Source organism: Saimiri boliviensis, chromosome 12, assembly GCF_048565385.1.
Source record: "Saimiri boliviensis isolate mSaiBol1 chromosome 12, mSaiBol1.pri, whole genome shotgun sequence".
NCBI lineage: Eukaryota > Metazoa > Chordata > Mammalia > Primates > Cebidae > Saimiri > Saimiri boliviensis.
The window spans coordinates 67,537,958-67,557,566 of NC_133460.1; the positions used below are offsets into that span (position 1 = coordinate 67,537,958).

The 19,609-nt window shown below is 32.7% G+C and overlaps 1 protein-coding gene across 1 annotated transcript in view; it reads left to right on the forward strand.

Moving 5' to 3' along the window:
* Nucleotides 1-19,609, forward strand: part of PCDH15 (protocadherin related 15) — a 1,717,060-nt gene that overhangs the window by 267,958 nt on the left and 1,429,493 nt on the right. The window lies entirely within an intron of this gene.

The following is a 19,609-nucleotide window of genomic DNA, read 5'->3' on the forward strand; positions in this document are numbered from 1 at the left end:
CATTTTTTTCTAAATTGCAAGTGTAAAGTTTTAATTTTCCCATCCAGAAATGTACATTTAAGACATCTTCCATGTTTAGATTCCTTTTTTTAGAATTTTAAATGAGAAAGTGCTCTTAAAATAACTTTCTCCACAATTGAGCAATGAGTTTCCTGAAAGTCATTCTCTTCCTTTATTTTCATTATTGTACTTTAAATTCTGGGGTACATGTGCATAAGAAGGCAATTTTGACATTATTTGAAAGTGGAAGTATTAATTCCTTGAAAAGCAAACATAAGTAGCACAGATTTGGGAGCAGTATATGATAGGATGGTCAGTATGAAAAGTAACAATATCAAGCAAAAGAATGTATAAGTTTCTCAGACAAAGAGATAAAACAGTTGAATTCAGTGGAGAAAGCAAGCAAGAATAGAGACTTGAAGTGGCTTGGTTGGAATTTGAAACAAAAGGGATTTTAAAATCTGAATTTTAGCAGAATGAAAAAGAGGATTACTGTTGAACCCCTAGAAAAGGCTTATTTATTATTGTTTTACATTCTAGATTCCTTGAGCAACAATGATATGATGGAAATTGTATAAAAGACAGCTTATGTCTCATTTATAAGGTTAGTAGGAATAGAAGGCATAGATAAAAAAGCATCAATTTAGTACTGAATACAGTTGAAAAGTATGAGATAATAGAACACTTATGTTTTTTCTTCCTATGAAGCCAAGTTCAAATAGAAAATTGTCATTGAAAGGATGCATTCATGAGTCACGCGTAAAGGGAGGAGATGTGAATGAAAAAATAGAAGCTATTGCAAATTTGGAAGCAGTTTGAAAGAATGCAGAAACACCATTAAGAGAAAACCTAGTAAGAAAAGCCACTCTTCAGGTAGGTTTAGATTTGTCTAACACATGCCAAAAAAGAAGAAGAAGTAATAAAACATATGGACCACCCATACTTAAAAACATATGACTAAATCTTGCCTGTTATGATTTATTTTAAAACAATTGAGAATAGCCAATTGGTAGAATCCAACCAGCTGAGTTAGGATAACATCCCATGTTACTAAGTACTGTGTAAGAAACAAAACAAAACGGGAAAAAAATAAATAAATAAAACGTGCAGATAAGTTTTCAACTTAAGAGCTGCACCGGCTGGGTGAAGTGGCTTATGCCAGTAATCCCAGCACTTTGGGAGGCCAAGGCTGGTGGATCACGAGATCAAGAGATCGAGACCATCCTGGTCAACATGGTGAAGCCCCGTCTCTACTAAAAATACAAAAAATTAGCTGGGCATGGTGGCGCGTGCCTGTAATCCCAGCTACTCAGGAGGCTGAGGCAGGAGAATTGCCTGAACCCAGGAGGCGGAGGTTGCGGTGAGCCGAGATCGCGCCATTGCACTCCAGCCTGGGTAACAAGAGCGAAACTCCGTCTCAAAAAAGAGCTGCACCAAAATTCTCAAACAATTTTGCTATTTACTGTTTTACTATTTCAATGAAAATCCTTTGATTTGACACTTTCAATAAAAGTCAGCAACTGCTTATTTTTTAAAACTCCATTTTGTTCCTCTCATGGACAGATTGTTCAATTTGAACACTGGATGTCTAGAAGTGGAAATTTTGGAATGTCAATACTGTTCTGTTTCTTTATCACTTCTCCTTATTTCGAATATTTCCCCCAGTAAAGTCATGATAATTAATCTATTTATTTATCTTCCCTATGCTCTAAATTACCTCTCCTCTCTTTTAGAAGAGTAGATAAGAAAAAAAAAAGGATTTTTATAATTAGTCATTATTCTAAAGTACCCATTGGCACTTTCCTACCTCCCTGGTGGCCGAAGAGGCTTCTAAGCACTCAGGTAATTTAAATAATGATATACATATATATATATATATATATATATATATATATATATATATGGTGTATATATATACCCCTATATATATATGCCTGTGTGTACATGAATTTATGATAAATTATTTCCTTTCATATAGTAAGTTACTTAAATTTTTGGAAATATTTATAGTTGTATTAGAATCAATTCTGGAACCATTGCTCTAAAACATAAAATGTCTGCTATGTGGAAAAATGGTCAAAGGGATTGTGTGTTACTTCTAGGAATTTTATGGTGTTAGGTTTTATGTTTAAATCTTTATCCATGTTACTGTAGAAAATTGGAAGGAAGTGTCTTAGAGCTGGATGAAAGGATACTAGAGTAAGTTGGATGATACCAAATTTTATATATATATATATATATATATATATATATATATATATATATATAATAGAGTAGATTATTGTAACAGTGTAGAAAGAAAGTAAAAATGGTGATAACAATATAGTTATTGGAATCTCCATGTCATGAGTTAAACTGTTCAACTTATTTAATACTAAAAAATATTTGTAGGTATTTTCATAGTATACATGCTCTCTCTAAGACAACAGTTCCAAAGGAGACATTTAGCCAGATTATCACTTCTGCCATGCCTCTCTAACTTAAAATAGAATAATGCAAGTCAAAAATCCTCATAAATGTTTTGCTTTAACATTCTTTGAACATTGGAACCTGCATATTTACTGCAAATATCCTATTAATATACTGTTTTTATAATTTCTTTCTTTTAGTTACCATTTTATTTCTGATTGAATTCATTATTATTACACATATGTGATGTGCTGTGAGAAGAGGGAATTAGAAAAAAGCTGACAAGCAAAACATACAAAATCTATTATGAATCCAGGATAACCATTTTATCTGGAAAAAAACAAGAGCACCAGGAAGCAGTAATTTTGTAATTGGCAAGAGACAAATGTCCCTTAAGATATGGGATGTGAATAGATGTATATCATTATGACTAGAAAAACATTTTAATGAGAAAATATATGAAAACTATTATTTTCTTGAACCTGTTCATGATTGTTTAGCTATGAACATTGGTTCTGGAATTTCTTTCTTTTTTTTCTTTTTTTGACATATGAATCTGCTTATTTTTACATATGTGTGATTCCACACATCATGTTGCTTATAATTCCTGTTTTAAGTTAACTTGTGTCCTTTTTATTATTATTATTATACCTTAAGTTCCAGGGTTCTTGTGCAGATCCTGCAGGATTGTTACATTGGTATACACATGCCATGGTGGTTTGCGGCGTCTATCCCCCAGTTATCTACATTAGGTATTTCTCCTAATTATCCCTTCCCAATTCCCCCACCCTCTGCTATCCCTCTCCTAGCCCCTCAAACCCCCAATAGGCCCTGATGTGTGATGTTCCCCTCCCTGTGACCATGTATTCTCATTGTTCATCACCCACTTATGAGTGAGAACATGCAGTGTTTGGTTTCCTGTTCTTGTGTCAGTTTGCTAAGAATGATGATTTCCAGCTTCATCCATGTCCCTGCAAAGGACATGAACTCATCCCTTCTTATGGCTGTATAGTATTCCATGGTGTATATGTGACATGTTTTCTTTATCCAGTCTATCATTGATGGGCATTTGCGTAGGGACCAAGTCTTTGCTATTTTAAACATTGCCACAATGAATATACATGTGCTTGTGTCTTTATAATAGAATGATTTATAATCTTTTGGCTGTATACCCAGTAATGGGATTGCTGGGTCAAATGAAATTTTATTTCTAGATCTGAAAGGAATCACCACACTGTCTTCCACAATAGTTGAATTAATTTATACCCCCACCAACAATGTAAAAGTGTTCCTATTACTTCACATCCTCTCCACATGTGTTGTCTCCAGATTTTTTAATGATCTCCATTCTAACTGGTATGTGACGGTGTCTCATTGTAGTTTTGATTTGCATTTCTCTAACGACCAGTGATAATGAGCTTTTTTCATATATTTGTTGGCCGCATAAATATCTTCTTTTGAAAAGTGTCTGTTCCTATCATTTGCCCACCATTTGATTGAGTTTGATTTTTTTTTTTTTCTTGTAAATTTTGTTTAAGTTCTCTGTAGATTCTGGATATTAGCCCTTTGTCAGATGGGTAGATTGCAAAAATTTTTTCCCATTCTGTTGGTTGCAGGTTCACTCTGACGATTGTTTCTTTTGCTGTTTAGAAACTCTTAATTTTATTCGATCTCATTTATCTATTTTGGCTTTTGTTGCCATTCCTTTTAGTTTTAGTCATTAAGTCCTTGCCTATGTCTGTTTCCTGAATGGCATTGCCTAGGTTTTCTTCTAGGATTTTTATGGTGTTAGGTTTTATGTTTAAATCTTTATCCATGTTAATTTTTGTATAAGGTGTAAGGAAGGGGTCCAATTTCATGTTTCTGCATATGGTTAGCCAGTTTTCCCAACACCATTTATTAAATAGGGAATCCTTTCTCCATTGTTTGTTTTTGTCAGGTTTGTCAATTATCAGATGATTGTAGATGTGTGGTGTTACTTTTGAGGCCTCTGTTCTCTTCCTTTGGTCTATATCTCTGTTTTGGTGACAGTACCATTCTATTTTGATTACTGTAGCCTTGTAGTGTAGTTTGAAGTTAGGTAGCATGGTGCCTCCAGCTTTGTTTTTGTTTTTGTTTTTCCTTAGGATTGTCTTGGCTATGCAGTCTCTTTTTTGGTTCTATATGAAGTTTAAGGTATTTTTTTCCAGTTATGTGAAGAAGGTTATTGGTAGCTTGATGAAAATAACACTGAATCTATAAATTAGTTTAGGGAGCATGGCCATTTTCATGATATTGATACTTCCTAACCATGAGCATGGAATGTTATTCCATCTGTTTGTGATCTATCTTATTTCCTTGAGCAGTGGTTTGTAGTTCTCCTTGAAGAGATCCTTCACATCCCTTGTTAGTTATGATTGTAGGTATTTTATTCTCTTTGTAGCAATTGTGAATGGGAGTTTGCTCATGATTTGGCTCTCTGTTTATCTATTACTGATGTATAGAAATGCTTGTGATTTTTGCACATTGATTTTGTATCCTGAGACTTTGCAGAAGTTGCTTATCAGCTTAAGGAGATTTTGGCTGAAACGATGGGGTCTTCTAAATATACAATCATGTCGTCTGCAAATGGAGACAATTTGACAGCGTGGTGCTTTTGAGTGCTGTCAGGGTCTTCTGGCACTGTGATTAGGAAGGATAGAGAGCACTAGGACTTCATAGCGCAACAGAAATAATAATCTAGCAAAATGTAAGTCTCCGGACACTGTCTTTGTGGTCCACAACCACAGTAGAAACATGGAGACATAATAAATCCAGTAGAAAATTCATCATTCTCAATAGACCCAATGGTTCCCTTCACTTACATTGCTACCAGATTCATCAAGTCCACACAGTCTCTCACCTAGACTCCTGCCCAGTCATCTCTCTGGTTGCTTTGTTTCCATTCCTGCTCATGTCCACGATGTTTTATTCTCCACAGATGGGCAGAGTGAAGCCATTAATGAGGAAATTTTTCCCCACTTGCTTGGAACTCTCCAGTAGCTTTCTATCTTATTTCAATGTATAATCCAAAATCCTTACAAAGAGTTCAAAGATGCAGCATGGACATAATCTGGCTCATGATACCATTTTTTCCTTTCAGTTACCCTGGGATTATTGTTCTTCTTTGACCCATAGTAAGAACCTTGTCTCAGCACATTTGCATAATTCTGTCCACAGGGAATACTTTGTTTACAGACAATGTTAAAGTTTTATTTTTTTTTCTTCTTTTCATTTACATCTCTACCAAAGATAGTCTTCTCATATTTCGCTGAGAAGCTTAACTAATACAAGTTTCTAAGTTACCTGTTTCAGTCTCTTTAATGTATTTCTTACTAAAAAATCCTATGTTTGTTTTGTTCCTGAGGGCAGGGGTTAATTTGTCCATTACCAAGTTCTTGTCTCCAGCAAGCATTAGAGCCTCATTATTATTAGTAGTAGTGGTATTACTGGAATAAATGAAAGAAAGAATAGGAAAAAAAATGAAATTTGTGTGTTATTTCAAACACAAATAAAAAGACTAACACTCCCCAATATATTTTTCTTCAATGATGCAAATATTCTATATGTGTATTCAAACTTTGAAATGTGGTTTGTGAACTTGAGGCATTATATTTTTTATTTTTTGGGTGAAAGTAAATTAAATAGCTAAATGTCTATAATATTGGAAAGTGAACCACGGGACAATTTCAGAGTCACGTACATAACTAGGTCTTCTAGCACAGCATGTAGGTCCAAACATTCCTTGTGTTATTAAAATTTTTTTAAATACTTATGGAAATTTTTGTATTATTTATAATAAGTGCCCTGGTGTTACTACATTACTAAAAATTCCAGCAGACTTCAAAAACCTTGTTTTGACTTAGGCTTATAATGCAATTGTGTGATATTAGAAATTATAAATATAAGGTTCAAGATTTTTTTAGCTGATGAAAATTAAATAAAAATAAATATAATTTTTCGATTTTCAAATAGCAAAATATGTTTTAAACTATTATTTCTATAATGACTCCTGCCCAGGCAGCTCTCTAGTCGATCTGTGGGCACAGACTTAAATAAATTTATTTAAAATATAGAAAGAAAAGACTTTGTCCCTTCAATTTCCTGTATAGAAATTAACCAATGAAATAATCAGATACAGGTTAAATGTGTTTTATGCACAAAATTTTTCGATGAAGCTATTATTTGAAATAATGCAACCCTGAAAATATTCTCAATGCCTTAGGGTAATGAATTTACATGCTGAAGTACATATGTAGAATTAAACCCTAATTTGTGACCTAAAAAGCAATTTAATATACAATGAAAAATAGTATACATATATTTATTTGCATATAATTCATGATTAAGCCATTGATAATTAGTTTTATTTTATTAATTTATGTGTTTCAAGAGGCTTTAATGTTAATAACTACACTAGTTTAGGTTAATTATTTCTGTTTGAAGTAAAAACCAATAGTTCATTAATTCTTGACTTTCTAAGCATTACCTCAGCATAGTGTATATATATCCTTTCATTTAAGTAAAGTGCCTTCCCCTTTAGGAAAAAAAACAAAATGAAACAAAACAAAGCCTTCCACTATAATCTTTTTATCTTTTTATTTATTTATTTTTGAGCCAGTCTCACTCTATTCCCCAGGCTGGAGTCCAATGGCAAAATCTCATCTCACTGCAATCTCCACCTCCTATGCTCAAACAATTCTCCCAACACAGCCTACCATGTAACTGGGACAACAGACATTTGCCACCACACCCGGCTAATTTTGTGTATTTTTTTGTAGAGATGTGGTTTTGCCATGTTGCCCAGGCTGGTCTCGAACTCCTGAGCTTGTGTTCCTCCCACCTCAGCCTCCCAAATTGCTGGGATTACATGTGTGAGTTACTGCACCCAGCCACTTTAATCTTTTTATTCTCCTTCTAGTTTCTAATAATCCGTTCCAACTATATCTCTAACATCCCAGCTTCTCCTGGATTCTCTGCTCTCCATCACCTGAACTTTCATCTTTCAGGAACCATGAGCAGCCAGGTGGACCTACATCAGTCAAAATGCTCCTGTCTGCAAAAAATAATACTCTATTTATACTATCTTAAACTAATATATTAACCTCTGATTCTAGAGCAAAAAAAAAAAATCCAAAGATGAGAATAATTTGGGCTTATTTAACACATCATATTACGTGATTCCAAAATGTGTGGGGTAATTCATGTGTTTGTTTTTCTTTTTGCATTCACTGCGAAGGTCCTGAGATACAATGTTTTCGGTTTGACCACATGCTTGACATTGGATCATTCAATGCAATTTATGAGTCTAAAGAAGGTTTTATTCTAGGATAAATTTTTCTGGATCCACATAGACTTCAAATTAAAATTAGAGTACATTATAAGGATTAAGGGAAAGTTGATCCTAGGAAGAAAATCACTGTCAATTATAAAGCTAGAATCCTAATTCTATATTCCTGACCACACAGAATTTCTGATTGTAGGAGAAAGATTCAAACATAATTTGGATAAAAAGAGTGTTTCTTCATTGCATGCAGCACTTTCATATATGAAACCAACAGAGTTGTTCAGTTGTCTTTGACACTTTTTAAATGTCTGTAACTGTTTAGCTCTTTGGTCAAGGCTGTTTGTTATCTCTTCCACCTAAGTATATATATGTTTTATTTGTGTGAGTTAGAAATGACGAATGAGCCATTGTAGAGTGTTACTGTGTCAAAAAATAGAAGATTATTTGTTAGTTTAGCTAAGGTTTGTGAATCTGTCATCACAATGCTATTCTATGCATTGTTAGAGTTGTTTTTTTTTAATAGTCTTACGTCTTATTTTATGTATCCTCCTTGCTTATCAGTGTTTGTTCATAGCTTAATTATGGTGAATAATCTAATGACTGTTAATATCTACAATAAACAAAGCAAGCACCATTATAAACTCTTTATCATATTATTATTACTAACAACAATATGATAAAATATAATTACTTTGACTTAATTATATGTATAACTTGAAAAAAATCCTCTCAAAAATTTGGGTATTTATTCAGTAGAGTATATAGAATATTACAAATAATAAAACATCTTACAAAGGCAAAATAAGTTTTTATGGAAACATGAAAATTTTCAACATAAGAATAAAAGAGTATCTCACAACACAAGAAAATAGGAGTATCGGGCACAATGTACCACTACAAATAAAATGAGAATTGAAAAAATTTGATTTTTCTACCCTTGAGTTTTACAACTACAGTAAATTATAGCTGATGTTTTCTGCAATGATATAGATCTGATTTATAGAGTACAGGACTGACAAGAGGATGGAGGAATTGCCATAGTTCAACTCTGGCTTAGGGCTTTGAAGTGGTGCTGTACAGTTATTCTCACAGTAAAATGGCTCACCTTTCATTTATAGATCATGATGATGGATGGCACTTTAAGAGCCTTGAGGTGATATATAGCATCCTCAAACACTGAGATATACTCCTAGTTTTTAAACAGCAATGCAGCAATCATCATCATGAATGAGTATGCTGGCTTTTGGTTTATTTTAATTATGCCATGGCTAGCAAATGGAATTTTCCTGAAAATATTCATGAAAAGATAACTTATTTTATCAGAAACAAATCTATCAATATTATATATATATATATACACACACACATACATATATATGTGTATATATATATATATATATATATATATATATATATATACACACACACACACACTATTAGGGCATGCTATATTTGAGGAATTTTAATAAAAAGAAACAGAAAGAAATAATATTACCACATTGTAAAAAAGAATAACATTAAACTCTGAGACCTAATTTATTTTTCTTTATAATGTGGACCAAATTACCTGCTTTATTTGTCATCATGTGTTTTTTGTTAAACATAAATGAAATATTATGTATAAAGTCAGTTCTATATTGATTCTAGTCCAATATCCTTTTCTGGTTTTTCTCTTGAATCCATTTTAAGTAATTCAATCCTTCACATTTTATTTTTCCGTAAGTTTCCATTTTTGACCCTCTTCTTTTACCTTGCTACTTTTTCCCTATACTGGATGATTATATTCACTTCCTTTGATTTAGGATCAATAAAATTGATTTTTTGTGATGATCTAGCACCAATTTCAACTCAAGCTATAAGACACATTTAAGGAACTAGTTGCTAAAGATCTGCAGCTGAATTTAATCATGTCTCTTGTGTTTTGGTTTAACCTCCATTGTGCTTTAAAGAGGCAAAACTACAATCTAAATAAAAGTCATAACAAATCTATGTAAACTGGAAATCTAGAAATCTCACTTAATACTTTCATTTTATAACCACTTAAATCCAAGCAACAAGTCAACCATACCTATTCTATCTAATTTACATGCTTGTAATTCATTCTGTATCTTCTCTAGTTATATATACATCCTTCATTTAAACCACAGCAATATTAGTTTCTAACTTGTCTTCCTACATGTTGAACATCCCATAAAAGGTAGATTGCTAGATCTTAAACACAGCTTGCATGTCCTTAACACACTCCAATCTTTCAATCTGTCACTTACTGAGATTTTTAACACGGCCCATGTACCTTAATCATCTGGCCTCTGACAAATCCTGCAAATGTCTGCTGCTGCCCTGAAAGTGGGGCAAATAGGAGGACAGAGTCCTACATCAACAATGGGAAACTCTATTTAGTTTTCTGAATATACCATTCAGTTTGTGCCTCAGTGACTTCACACATGCTGTTTCTTGCATCTAAATATCTTTCTCTCTTTTGTCATTTAAATAATCTGGACTCATCTTTAACATCCTTTCATATGTATTTTCTTCTGTGGGAGATCACATCTATTCTATATCTGAATTTCTACAATAATCCAGTTAAATATCTGACCCCCACCTTGCAGCCCCATCACACATACTCATTTGTAAGCTTTTTAAAGGCCTGGATGGATCATCCTGGTACATGAAGTTGAAGACTTTAATCCAAAAATACATTATTATTTTATTAAAACATATTTACTAAATAAATTGGTAATTAAAACATGATGACTTCTTTGTATACAAGTAAGTCCCACTAATAATCCAAAAAAGTATAATTTAAATATCTGATCAACATTAAATCTTTGGCTGCCATAATAAGTTTGATGCAATGTACATTTATGTTGTTCGTTTGTAAAAACTAATGGACCAATTAATGACATATTTTCTGTAATTAATAAAATGTAAGACAAATGAAACCTCATTTAAATAGATAATTCAAATTAGAACTGAGTTTATTTATGTGATTTTATCATTTCATCTATATTATAAAAAGCATTTTTATCTGAAAGTGAGAAATTGTCCATGATGCTAAGAATTAAACTGTTGAATACATAGCATGTGTCAGGCAGGATACTGCCATGCTTCAAAATTCACAAAAATTATATTAGCAAACCATACCTTAAACTGATATTTGCTACTCTGCTTTAACTGGGAAGTGGTGGAGGTAGAGTTTCAAGCCCCAGAGAAGGTCAATAAGTATTATTATTATTTTTTTTAAAAGGAGTTTTATAGTCACATAGGCTTGTTATATGGACTAAATCATGTTCAGTAGATTTTTTTTTTTTTTTTTTTTTTTGTAGAGACTTTCAGAGTTCTTTTGGTGCCAATGTGTATTCAACCATTTGACTTTTTTACAAAAAGGTATTTTTTCCATTTTTGCTCAAAAGGCCATTAGAATTTTGATGGAGATTGCACTGAATCTATGAACCAATTTCAGATTGCTAGCTTAATAATATTAAGCATTTCAATCCATGAATGTGGAATATCTTTCCATTCATTTAGGTCTTCTTTAATTTTTATCATGTTTTATAGTTTAGTGTGCAAGTCTTTCACCTCTTGGTTAAATTTATGTTTAGGTATTTTCTTCTTTTTGACACTATTATAAATATAATTGTTTTCTTTTTCTTTTCTTATTTTTTCACAAGTTATTGGGGTATAGGTGGTATCTGGTTACATGAGTAAGTTCTCAAATTCATGTGGAACTGCAAGGGGCCCTGAATAGCCAAAACAATATCAAAAAAGAAAAACAAAGCAGGACTCCTACTTCCTGATTTCAAAACGTATTACAAGGCTACAGTCATTGAAAGAATATAATATTGGCATACTAATAAATACATAGATCAATGGAATAGAACTGAGAGTGCAGAAATAAACCTATATGGCCAATTTATTTTCAACAAGTTTGTCAAGATCATTCAGTTGGGGAGGAATAGTCTCTTCAATGAATCATGCTGGGACAACTGTCTCACCACAGGCAAAATAATGAAGTTGAACCCCCTACCTCATTCATACATGAAAATTGAGTCACAATAGTTCAACAATCTAAATTTAGGAGCTAAAACTGTAGAACTCCTAGAGGAAAACATATATATTAATATTTACGATGTTAGATGTGGCAATGGATTCTTTTGACACCAAGAATATGAGCAACAAAGGAAAAGTAGATAAATTGGACTATGTATAAATTTAAAACTTTTGTACATCAAAGAACATTATCAAAACTTGGAAAGACAACTTACAGATTGGGAGAAAATATTTGCAAAGCACATATCTTGTAAAGGTTTAATAGCACAGTAAATAAATAGTCCTACCATTCAACAACAGCAAGAAGCAAGTACCCCAACAACAACAGCAAAAAGAATAAAAATGACTTTAATAAACATTTCTCCAAAGATTTGTGACTAAAAGCACATAGAAACATATTCCATAAAATTGATCATCAAGGAAAAACAAGTAAAATCCACAATGAGATACCCAATAAATAAGTAAAACTAAAAAGATGGTTTGTTTCCCAAGAGTATTTGATAATTTTTCCCTATATCTTTAAGAATGTTTCACAAAACTATTATATCAGAACTGTAACCTGAAAAAATGCTGCTTTGAAATTTTCATCTATAAGTCAGTATTTAGCTAGAGGTAAAAAATACATCTATGTTAAAGAATTCATATTTTAAGTTTGTTTGCTAAATTATTGACACAATTATCACAAATAGGAACCTCAGTATTCTAGGAAATAATAGAATAACATATTTTTTTCTAGAAAAATATTCGGGAATATATTCTACTGATAGTTTATCTAGTATATGATGGATTTTAAACAATTTATGGAATCATAGCATAATCTGAAAACATGCAAATTCAAGTTCTTCAATGAGAAAATAATTTCCAAAATGTGCATTTTTTGGTCTCAGTTTCGTAAGATAATTTTTTTTTTTTTTTTTTTGAGATAGAGTTTCACTCTTGTTACCCAGGCTGGAGTGCAATGGCACGATCTCGGCTCACCACAACCTCTGCCTTCTGGGTTCAGGCAATTCTCCTGCCTCAGCCTCCTGAGTAGCTGGGATTACAGGCCATGTGCCACCATGCCCAGCTAATTTTTTGTATTTTTAGTAGAGATGGAGTTTCACCATATTGACCAGGATGGTCTCGATCTCTTGACCTTGTGATCCACCCGCCTAGGCCTCCCAAAGTGCTGGGATTACAGGTGTGAGCCACCGCGCCTGGCCGATAATTCTTTATCTGCCTTTCACAATGTGCAATATATTTCAAGAGTATATTAAAATATTTGGGGAATTCATGTATAGAAATTGAGTTATATCATTGTAAGTTATAGCCTGAAGAAGTTGTGTAAAATGGAGCTACTTATGGGGGCACTTTCCATTTTGAGAGAGATTAGATATTGAAATAGAGATTAGAATATAATAAAATCAGCATGGTTCAACCCAGAAAGCTGCAGGTGAACAGCTTCTTCAGATGTTTCCACAGGCAACTGCCAAATTTCGTTATAAAGATCAACAGATGTGAAGAGATGAGAAGACAGAGTGGAAGAATCTCCTATTAAAATGGAGGAAATAGAAGGAAGCTGAGAGAAAAGGCAAGATTCATAGGAAGTTATGGCTACTTTCTCATTTCTCAACAATTGAAAAGGAGGAAAGAAGGGACAGTCATCAAAGAAGGATAAAGAAAAGTGAAGTCATTTTGAAGGGCTCACTAATCTTGAATCTAAGGACAAATCAATGAGTCCTGATTATAAAACCATTGGGATAATTAGAAAATATATTTTAATAATGATGAATATATTGGGTGTAAAAAGATATAACAGGCTCTTAGAGAGAGCGAGAGAAATGACTTCTTGATCATTTTTCAGGAGGATATAAAGGAAAAATTAGAACTTCTGGTGAAATTTCAGTAGATATTAGTAAGACTCCATGGGAGAGATGATTGTTAAAGATGAGTCATTTGGGTAAAAAGGATAATGAAATGGTATACTAGAGAGATACAGTAAGAGAATTCTTAAATAATCTTTATTCTGAGGTTTATTTGCTTGAGCTAAATGACGACATAGAAAACATTTATGCAAAACCTTTCAAAAGGCAAATAAAGAGGGTCATTAAAATATTACTGTAATATGATGCATTATATCACCCATTGCCTTCTAAGTACAACTTTATATTGTTATCCTCTTGTCTCTGGCAGACCCAGAGTGCAATCCTTGGACCATTTTTCTTCAGTGCATATTCATTCCCTTGATTATCTCTTTCAATCACAGAACCTTAAATCCAAACTACACAGTAATTACTCCTAAATTTCTTTTTCAAGCATAGACTTATTCCTTGATGTCTATAATCAACTGCCTATTAGCCCTCTCTGGTTGAATATCTCAGACATAATCTGACCCAAAATGAGCTTCTGATTATTTTTCCTGTAAAGCTGCTTCAGTCAAGTCTGTCCCACCCCAGTTTAAAACTATTTCCTCTTACTGGTTGCATGGGCCAACAATCTCCTTCAGGTAATCTTTGACTATCTTCTTTCATTCCCACATCATACACGATCTGTTAGGGAAATGTTTTTATTTTAACTTCAAAGAATGATGACCCCTTCTCATTGTTCTGTCTCTAGTCCCTGTCATCTCTGCCTTAAATTAAACCCTTAATTTATCTCTCTGCTTTTCCCTGAACCCAGTGAATTTTATTCGTAAAATAGTAGCTAGAATAGAAATCTCTTCAAACCAAAATCCAATTGTGTGCTTCCTCTGATGGAAATTTTCTAATGACTATCTGTATCACTCTGATTAAACGCCGAGATAATCACAATGGTTTACAAAACATTTAATCCTACTGTCTGTTCCAGGCTCAATCCTTCCAGACACAGTGGACTTCTTGATATTCCTTGAATATTGCCAGGTGTAATTCCATCTGAACACATATGTATTTCATCTCATTCTTCCTGTAAAGCTTTTCTGCCTGATCTCTATGACTTGCTTGCTCACTTCCTTTAAGTATTTATTCAAATATTACCTCTTCAATAAATAACTCCTCAGTCACCCTCCCTAAAATTATAACACCTCCTCTTTGTCACCTGTTATGCTTTATTTTTCTCTGCAACCACCACCAAATAACATTCAATATATTTAACATATTTAATGTGGTTATTTTTAAATGTATCATGTAAGCTTTTTGAAGGCATTGAGTTTTTTTTCTGTTTTTCTAACTACTTTATTGACTGTGCATATAACATGCCTGGCACGTAATATGTATTCAATAGTTATCTGTTTGCTTGTTTGAATAAATTAATAAAAGTTTGAGCCATGTAAATCCCTTACTTCCACCCTCAGCTAATGCAAATTGATTAGAGTGGGATGCAAGCTATACTACCAGTCAATTCACAATTCACATCTTATTTAACGACCCAAGACCTTAGGCTTGTAAGCTTGTATTTTTTTTTTTTTTTTTTTTTTTTTTTTTTTTTTTTTATGATGAGCTGAATTAATCAGAACCTCTTTTTCATATGTTTGAACTGTTAATTACAGGAATCTTGCCAGTGGTATTGGGGAGAAAAGAGAAAGATTATGATATAAATAACGTAAGAAGTTCTGACATCTGAAAAGATAATAGAGAAAAAAGAAGCCTTGAGTAAAGACAGAAAGATACTTGGTAGAGGGCAGAGAATAGAACAGATGGAAAAAAGCACAAGGAGATAAAGTCCGTCTCTAAAGAGGTTACCATTTCAATTCCGGGTTGTACCACAATTAACTCTAGAATAAAAGTCTTTCTCTAAAGATGTTACCATTTCAATTCTGGATCATACCATCAATTAACTCTTGAATAAAAGCTTTTTTCTTTTTGCATAGCCTACACATATCTCTGTTTTTCACAATTGTAGAGAGCATGCATTTCAGCCTGACTCAACTGAAAACACATTTTAATTCCTTAGTTTGGTAAATTACCTGATTCCGTTTTCAAGAAGTTCTCCTTTCAAGTTGGCTATAAACACAAATTTAGTCATTAAATGTTGCACTCAGTCCCACTCTACTTGGACTACTAAAATTGTGCGTAAGTCCAGGTATTTTGTCAGACCCTTTTGTTCAGAGTTCCGTATTGGTTTCTGCTGAAAAGCACTTTGTTCTGTCCTGCGTGGTCCCTTATACCTCTATGCATTTGGTCCTCCCATTCCAAATTTGGGGAATAGGAAATTTGAGGATGAGATTACTCATACTTCAAGGACTCAGACTTCCTAGAAAGAGCGCTCAACCCTTATAATCTGAGGCCCTTCTGGAGAAGAGACAGAATCCAAGTCCCTGATGCTTGTAAAACAAAATGCCACCTTTTCTCTCTCTCTAGTCTCCGCCTCAGCTTATTTCTTCTCAGAGCGGCTTTTCATCTCCCTTAAAGAAAAGTCTGTGAGAAACTGGGAAAATTTTGTTAAGGAGTCCATCATGTTAGAAGACCAGGAGAGAGGCTGCTTCTAATTTTAGTCCTGCCAAAATCAGTGGGACAAGAAATTAAAAGCCTGATTATCTATTTAAAACACCCACAGGCATAATGGTTCATATCTACAGTCTGGACAACTTGGGAGGCTGAAGCAGGAGGATTGCTTGAAGCCAGTCTGGAAAACACAAGAAGACCCCACCTCTTAAAAATTTTAAAAACTAAAAAAAAAAAAAAAAAAAAAAAAAAGTAAAACCACCACAAAGTAATATTACCATGCTATGGCCTTACATAATATAATGTATGATTTAATCATATGATTTAAATAATTTAAATAATGATTTCCCAATTGTATTAATCCTATAATTACTTTATGGAAATTCAGAAAATAAGTATAGTCTTGTAGGTCATTCATAAAACAAACAAAAAATAGAAACAATGCTACTAAAAATAAATATTTTATAAAATTGATTCAGGGAAAGTAAAATTTTATTTTTACCATTAACAATATACATATTCAAATAAAGTGGAAAGATTGATTTTCTTGGCAATATTGATTTTTTGACCTGGCCGATGTTAATATCTGTTCCACTGGTGCTATAATCCTGTTCAATCTAATTGATAATCCACAACTTAGTCAATAAGAAAAAGGTTGCTCATCTGGAATATGTGAGAAATAATAGTGCCTACCTCATAAGATGGCTTTGAAAATTGATACAAAGTTGATACTTGCAAAGCATTTAGAGTAATTATTGATTAAAATGGCAATTACCAAATACTTTTATTAGTATTATTAGCTTAAAAATAAAATTCTTGTTTATTTCTCCCATTTTATAACATTTCAATTTGTCATTGAGTATGATAGTTACTTATGCTCATAAATATTGTAGGCAAACATAATTTTTTCATAAATGATATTATTCCTATTGCTTATATGTTTTTAAAATTAATTTTACATAGGATAAATATATATATTAGATGAGCCTATTGATGATAGGTAGAGTAGTGAATTATAGCAGCCTTTAAATGTGAAAGAAAGAGCTTTTAAATATAATATATAAGATCTTAATTTTGTACCAAGGGTATCATGTCTTGACATGTACTATTTAAGCAATTAATCTCCACTATTTGGGAAATTACATGTACTATTAAAAGCTTTGATGTGATATAAAAAATTGAAGGTGAATGAAAAGCCATACAGGTCCTACTGTAGAGAAAAAGATAACAAAACAAAAGAAAATGAGATTTCAAACTGTAAATTTTGGAATCCTGAGATATTTTGACAAATTATAGTCTATAAAAATGTGAATCATAAGGTGTTTTCTAAGTGAATAAGTCACTGAGCTTGTCAAATCAGTCTCTAATTATTAGACACAATAAATCCATTAAACTTCTTTAATCTTGAGAAGTATAAATCTTTGTTACCTAAAACTCATTTGACTGAAATATTAAAAAACTCACAGATTCATCATCATACTTCTTGTTATCATTAATAAAATATAAAATCTATCCACTCTTATTTTTTACTTGGGAGAAAAGATTCTTCATTTTCTGATTTTAGTTATTTATTCAGTTAATGATATTATTTCTTCGAAAGATTACTAAAAATAAGATGTTTGTTGTATATGAATGTATTATACTGCTGATTTTCTTAATTAAAAATGTTTTTAATGGCACTAATGCATACAGATACATGAAGTTTTATGTGACTGTGACATATTCCCTCAAACATTACGAATGCACACGTTATAGTCTAGTATGAGATGATTAGCTTCCCAGCATAAGAAAACCATGTACTTTATCATCTTAACCAAGATGATTTTGGGTGTAGGAGCTGCTGCAACAATGACTCCAGAGCTACAAGTATAAACCAATATTGTTCCATGTAAACCAGATTATGCACTCTTATGGTAACCATAATAAATGTAAAAATACCATATGTAAGATATATAAAATATAATATGTATATTATATTAGTATGTGTATGTATTATATATATAAAATACTGATTATATTTTGTAGTATATGTTATTTATAAAGTATATTTATAGTATATATATGTGTGTCTATATATGAGTGTCTCTATATCTCTGTTTGTATCTATATAATCTATACATTTTTCTTTTTAAATATTAGCTTCTTAATACTAAATGGAAATTAAAAATATACAATTCAAGTAATAAGAGTCACTTTTGTATAATGCTCTACAGAATTGTGTAGATAAGATAGGGCAGTCCCTTTATCTTTCCCTTTCAAAAAACAACTATTTGTGTTTTTATTTCTTTTAATGTTTCCAAGTAAGATTTCATAAAGAAAACAATAAAGTTAGATTTTACTTGGCTTAATAGTGATTTTTCTTTACACTTCTTTTCATGTACTCCAATGTTTTTCATAAATCTTTATGTAAAATCAGACATGAGTGGCCCATTACTAACTAAAAGCTGGCAAGATCCAGTTTGCTATGTTTCAGTCTGGACTGTCAATTACTCCTTCTTTTTTTTTTTTTTTTGTGACGGAGTTTCGCTCTTGTTACCCAGGCTGGAGTGCAATGGCGCGATCTCGGCTCACCGCAACCTCCGCCTCCTGGGTTCAGGCAATTCTCCTGCCTCAGCCTCCTGAGTAGCTGGGATTACAGGCACGTGCCACCATGCCCAGCTAATTTTTAGTATTTTTAGTAGAGACGGAGTTTCACCGTGTTGACCGGGATGGTCTCGATCTCTCGACCTTGTGATCCACCCGCCTCGCCCTCCCAAAGTGCTGGTATTACAAGCTTGAGCCACCGCGCCCGGCCAATTACTCCTTCTATAAGATGACTTCAAAACAGTTTATAATTGTGTTTATAGAGTTCTGGGTGTGTTCTAATTTCTCAATGTTATTTTTCATACGTGACCTGAAACTATAAAACTCTTTATGTGATCTAACCCATGCAGCATAGAAAGACCTTTCATATCCTTTATTTATGCATTGATTAATGCAACTAAAACATATACTGGCATTTCTGTGTTTCCACTATGCTGCTAAAATGCATTGTTTTAGTTCAATCAAACCCTCGAATCTTGTTTATACATGTTCCATGTACAGAACCAGAATTCACTATCTATTCTCCTGACTAGATTCTTGGGCTAATAGCCGGTTACTCCAAATTTCCTCATTGTAGTAATTTCTTTGTTGTTGTTGTTTTATTTTTTTAATTGTTATAGTTACATAATTGTTGTACGTACTTATTGGGCACATGTGATGTTTTCATACAGGCATGCAATAAGTAATGATTAAATCAGGGTGATTGGGATATGCAGAACCAGAAGCATTTATCATTCCTTTGTGTTGGGAAAATTCCAATTCTACTCTTTCAGTATTTAAAAATACATAATAGATTCATGTTAACTATAATCACACTATTGTGCTACCAAATGCTACATCTTGTTCATTTTATCTAAGTGTG